The sequence below is a fragment of the Physeter macrocephalus genome, chromosome 14, assembly GCF_002837175.3.
Source record: "Physeter macrocephalus isolate SW-GA chromosome 14, ASM283717v5, whole genome shotgun sequence".
Taxonomy (NCBI): domain Eukaryota; kingdom Metazoa; phylum Chordata; class Mammalia; order Artiodactyla; family Physeteridae; genus Physeter; species Physeter macrocephalus.
This window is the reverse complement of record NC_041227.1, coordinates 118,196,488-118,202,437: the sequence shown is the minus strand read 5'-3', so window position 1 is coordinate 118,202,437 and position 5,950 is coordinate 118,196,488.

Sequence of the window (5,950 nt, the reverse complement as noted above, 5' to 3'; positions counted from 1 at the left end):
CTCTGCTTCCACACTCAGAGTCACTCCCATCCTGCCACCCTCACCCCCACCCACTCGTGCACTCACACACCCATCGCCACGCTGACTCCGCCCTCAACGCGTTCTTGCAACACTCATGTGCGTTCATTGTCACACATGCATATGCACACACGCTTTCTAACTCCCACATCCACATTGATGCTCACTCACGCACACCTGCTCACACCTTTGCACACACACCACTTCACACTCACAAACCCACTGGAGCCCCAGATCCCAGTTACTCCTCACAGGTCTTAATCACAGGTCCTGGGAGAGAGCCTTCTGTTTTTTGCCTGAGGTGTGTGCGCGCGTGTGTGCGTGTGTGTGTGTGTGTGTGTGTGTGTGTGTAGCAGGAGGGAATAGGCCCTGAGGTCAGGGGATGAGGGAGAGGGAGGAGGTGTGGACCAAGAGCCCTTCAGAGCTGATAGCAGCCCATAACTGAAGTAAGACAGAGGCAGGGCTTCCCTGGTGGCCAGTGCAGGGGACACGGGTTTGAGCCCTGGTCCGGGAAGATCCCACATGCTGCAGAGCAATTAAGCCCGGGCACCACAACTACTGAGCCCACGAGCCACAACTACTGAGCCCGCGTGCTGCGACTACTGAGCCTGCATGCCACAACTACTGAAGCCCGGGCGCCTAGAGCCCGTGCTTTGCAACAAGAGAAGCCACTGCAATGAGAAGCCCGCGCACCGCAACAAAGAGTAGCCCCTGCTCGATGCAACTAGAGAAAGCCTGCGGGCAGCAACGAAAACCCAGCGCAGCCCCCCCAAAAATAAAATAGATAAAAATAAATTAAAAAATAAAAATTTTAAAAAAGACAGAGGCAAAGGCGGGCCAAGGAAATGGAGACTGACAAGGGTCAAGGCAGATGGGGCAGGAGCTGGGGACAGAGGGATCCCCCCTCCCCACCATGAGAAGCTGTCACATTGCTGTTCCAGTGGCCTGTGAGACCAGCACCAACCCCCAGCTGGAGCCTCTCCCCCTCTGGATCTTGTCACTGTAGCTTTTCTTTGCTGCTTGGGCAGCCAGGAGTGGTGACAAGCAGGGAAGGCAGTGCCCAGGGCAGCGGACTGTGCCACTCCAGCCTGGCTGCCAACTCACCCATCAGTGCCCATCTCATCACCCACAGGGACCCAGATGAGACCAGTGACCTGCCTGGCTGTCCTTACCTTGCAGGGCCAAAGTTGGGGGAGGGAGGCAATTGGATCTCCTTCTCCAAAAAGCAGGCAGTGAAACCAGACCTTGTCCAGGTCCCCAGACCCTGAAGCTGGGCTTGGGAAGCAGGGCCAACTCTCTGCTCCTGGGCACCCAGGTACCCACCAGATGTGGACGGGAACTGGTGCCTGAGGCAGGGGCTTGAGGAGGGGGCTGGGGAAGAAAGTCACTAGGAGGAACGAAACATGTTTTTGGCATAAACTTTGTATTCCGTTTGTTTTACCACGCACAGAATGATGTCCCCACACCCGGTGCCCCTGTGTGCTGCGTTAAATAAACATCCTTCTCGCCTTGGGTCTGTCTCAGGGTATTAGCTCTGGGGCATCAATTGGTCAGCTTGTGCTCTGCAATCTGGGAGCAACCATTTCTATAAAATCAGAAAGGTAAACAAAAAATAATAAGGAAAAGCAGGGAAAGTTGTGCTGACTGCAGTTTTCCTGTTTTTTAATCATCAGTGCAGCTTTCCACCAGGTTTTGACGTCCTGATTGATTCATGCTTTCACAGGTTCGTTCACATATCTGCTCAACAACAATTACTCACGCAGGCGCCAGGCCCTGTGCTGCATCCTGGGAGCCACTGCAAACGCCAGGCTAGGTTCTGGCCTGCACACTGTTTAGAGTTGATCAAAGAAGACAAACAAATGCACGACAAAGCCTGGTGCCCCCAGGAGGCCAGGGAGCAGTATTCTGGTACCACACATGGGGACCCAGATGTCCTTGTCTTGCAGCTGAATGTTGTGAAAATGACGCAGAATCCCTCTCTCATCTCAGGATCACATCTCCTTCTCACCCCTCTCCTGCCTCTGCAGGTCTGCTTTCTTGAGCAGCTAAACCCTCTAAGAATGGCGGGAAAAGCGTGAATGTGAGACTGAATCTCAGCTGGGACACACACTGCCTGGGTGACCTCAGGCAAATCAGTCATCTCTCTGAGTCACAGTTTCCTTCTCTGTTAAAATGCAGTGACTAATACCCATCACAGGGTTACTATCAGCATCAAATGAGATTAAGTATATAAAGCACCAAAGATGGTGCCTGGCAGAGAGTGGGGGCCTTGACTCATGCTAGCCCCTTCCCCTGCCCCTTTGCCAGCAGTACGCACTGCATCTCTACGCACTGGCAGGGGGAGGAAACTTGGGGGAGGTTTGGGGGTGTGGGAAGTCCCTGCAATCCATGCACCATGAATCTGTACTTCATGCAGGCCTCCCAGGGAGTCCGGTTCTGCTCTGAGGGAAGCCTCTTTATTTGCAAGTAAGAGGGGGGAGAGGCCTGGCTTTGCCTCCTGGACCACCTGCATATTCCAGAAAAACAGCCCCTTCCTTCATCTCATTTTCCCCCTCTCTCTGGCTCTCAATTATAAAAAAGCATTCTTGTGTGTGTGGTGGTTGTGGAATGGTGGTGGTGGAGGTGGTGATGGTGAACCTGGTGATGCAAGTGATGGTGGAGGTGATGATGGTATTTGTGGGGGTAGTGGTGACAGTGGTGGTCATGTAGGTGATGGTGGAGGTGAAGATATTAGTGGTGGTGGTGGTGATGGTGAAGGTGGTGATGGAAGTGATGGTGGTGATGGTGGAGGTGATGATGGTTTTGGTGGTATAGGTGGTGATAGTGGTGATAGGAGCTCATTTCAGAATCTTATGCTCAGATTTTAAGAGCTGGAAGAGAGCTCAGTTCCAGATGATCCGTTGAGAGCCTACTATGTGCCAGGCTCTGTGGGGCTCACTTCATTTCCACAGCAACGCACGAAGATTGCTGTTTCCTTTTACGGATAAGGACATAGAGGCCACAGAGAACAAGTGACCCGGCTACCTGCTCACAGCTAGTAAGACATGGAGAGGTACTTAAGCCCTGGGTCCTTAGACTCCTAGCCCCATGTTCCTTCTTCTGCCGTCATGAAGCCACCCACATGTCACAGTAGGGAAAATGGAGACCCAGAGAGGTTGATTGATTTACCCAAGGTCATGCAGTAGTGAGAAGCAGAGCCTGGCTCTTTTCTCTGTACTTCTAGATCTCAGCTGGGGCTGAGGTCTTACTGAGGAGGATGGAAGGACCACCAGTGTATCCCCCCGCGCAGCCCTGACAGAGGCACAGGGCACAGACCTCTTCAGGCCCCTGGGGCAGGTGCTGTATCTGCTGTCCTCCTGACCCTCTACACTGTCAATTTCAGTCTCCTTCTCCAGGCTCAGAGTGAGAGTGACAGACGCCCAGCTGCTGCCTGACCCATTACACTTGACACCCCTCCCCCAGATCTGACCGTGGGCCTCCTTTGGCCCGCACACCGTGCTACAGCCGCTCTGACGGGCGTTGAGCTGGAGGGCCAGGGAATGGCACCCTCAGCCCTCAGCCCTGTTTGAGCTCTGATACGGTGAGCTCGGGGGTCTGGTCCTTGTCCTTTTCTGGTCCTGCACCTTAGTCCTCTGCTCAAAAAAATGGGTAGCTCCTTCTTGACCCCCAGGAGTTAGTGAAAAAGGGAAGAGGAGAGAAAGAAGTGTGCCCAGACTGTACATTGTCCACAGGCTTCCTCCTCCAGGAAGCCTGCCGGGACTCACCCCACATAGTTCTGCTCTCTCCGACTCCCTCTGACTGCCCCTTCACTCTCAAAGCTATGTGTCTGACTCTGTCTGAGTCACGGTGATGCTGATGGTGGTGATGCTGGTGGTGGTTATGATGGAAGTGGCAGTGGAGGTGGTGGTGACAGTGGTGGTGATGATCAGAGTAAGGTAGGACCTCCTGGAGGGAAAGAGGTTGACTGGTCACTACCTTCCTCTTCATCTTCCCCCACCTCTTGAGTAATAGCTACTATTTATTGAGTGTCATTCACAAAACAGATGCATGCTCAGTATTTTATATGAAATCATTCATTTAATTCCCCCAACAACCCTATGAGGCAGCTACTAATATTCTAGAGATGAGACAGCTGAGGCACAGTGAGGTTAAGCAACTTGCCCGAGGTCAACAGCTAGCAAATAGCAGAGCCTAGACTCCGCCCCAGCCTCCGCCAAAGTCTTGACTCCTGTCCTCTACTTCTGCCCCAGGAGAGCCGAACTCTATACAGGGGAGGAGAGCTGCTGGGTAAGTATGTGTGTGTGTGTTTGGGACTTCAGGGGGCTCCGCTCTCTTGGGGTGTCCATGGCCAGCAGTGCCATTCTGGCTACCTTCCTGCCTTCACTTCTCTCGGGAGCGCTGACAAGGGAGGTGAGGATGGCGGGTGAGTGGGAGGGGATAGGTTCTACCGGGTAGTGGTCACAGAATTTCTGGGGGCGGTGAGGGACTCTGCCTGGCCCATGGCAGGCAGCTCACTCCAGCTTCCGGCTAGGGCTCCTGCCCTCGGGAGCTCCATCCTGCCGGCCTCGTTCCCTCCCAGGATCTCATTATTTCCCTAAGAGAAACTGACAGCCTCAATATCTTACTTTGCAAATATAGTTTATTCCTTCAATAAAGCCGCCCGCGCAGGGGAATGTTTAAGCGCCGCTCTCCCCCGAGAGCCTCATTTGCATTTCTAAAGTCTTTAGTCGGCTCCTCCAATGGGGCAGCTGTGTAATGAAAACGCAGCCGCTTACAGGGGATTCATTTCCTGTCTCTCGTCCAGTCTCCACCAGGATGGAGGGGCTGAACTGACCGAAAGAAGAACCCTGGCTACCTGGATGCTGAGGGAGGGCGGAGGCAGGGAGGCCTTGGCATGGGCCTGAGCACCCAGGGACCCCTCCACGGGGTGTCTACGCTCAGGGACCCCTAGACAGCATCTCTTAGGCCACGGTTCTCCCCCAGAGGCGCCGCCCACCGATCCCTGGGGGTGAGGACTGCTCCCTGGCTGACCCCTCTCTCTAGGGCAGCCCCTACCCCGGCCCTCATGGGAGTCTCTAATTAAAAGACCGGCCCGCCCCTCGGGGACTCATTAGGCCCGCTGTGCAGAGAACATTTAATCATTGCTCAGAGCATCGATTGGAAAATCAATTTCTTTGTCTCTCCGAACGCGGCGCTGGAGAAGTGGGGGGAGCGCTGACCTCCTTCTGCTGCCATGTAAAGTGGTGCACATTTAATCTGGGAACAGAAATCAATTAGCCACTTACGAGGTTGGCTTTAGTTACCAAGTCGGCAGGGCCCGTGCCACTGCTCAGAGGCTGACAGAAGCGAATCTCCTTACACCCCACCTGGACGGCCACTCTGGAGCATCCCACCAGCTCTCCGGGGTCCCCTTCCCACGCTGGACACCTGTTGTCCAGACAGGCCCCCAGGAACCCCAGAGAAGTCCTGGGAAGGCTCCTGGAAGCCCAAGCCCACAGTCGCAGCCTCCCAGGCTGACCCCTTCCCACTAAGCCCGACCCTCTGTTCTCAGCTCTTCAGCCCTGAGAAGAGATATGGAGACTCACCGGAGGCCTGTTCAAATCTCAGTGTTGCCTCCTGCCGGCTTCGGCGATGTCAGGGAAGTTGCTTGACCCTGCTGGGTCTCAGTCGCCCCGCGAGCACCTTACTCATGAAATGGGAATAATAAGAGTACCTACGTCACCAGAGGGGACGATAATTCTATGAGACCATCTGAAGCACCTACCAGAGTTGAAGGTCAGAGAGAGAACTTTGCACGCACGTCCGCGGGGTCAGAGAAGGGACAGTGTGAGTGTCGGGGTGGTGAGGGGTGTCTCTCACCCTCCCGTTTCCCCACCACCTTCTGGGGGCTCCACTCTGAGTCCCCGCCGAGCCCACTCTCCCCCTCCTACCT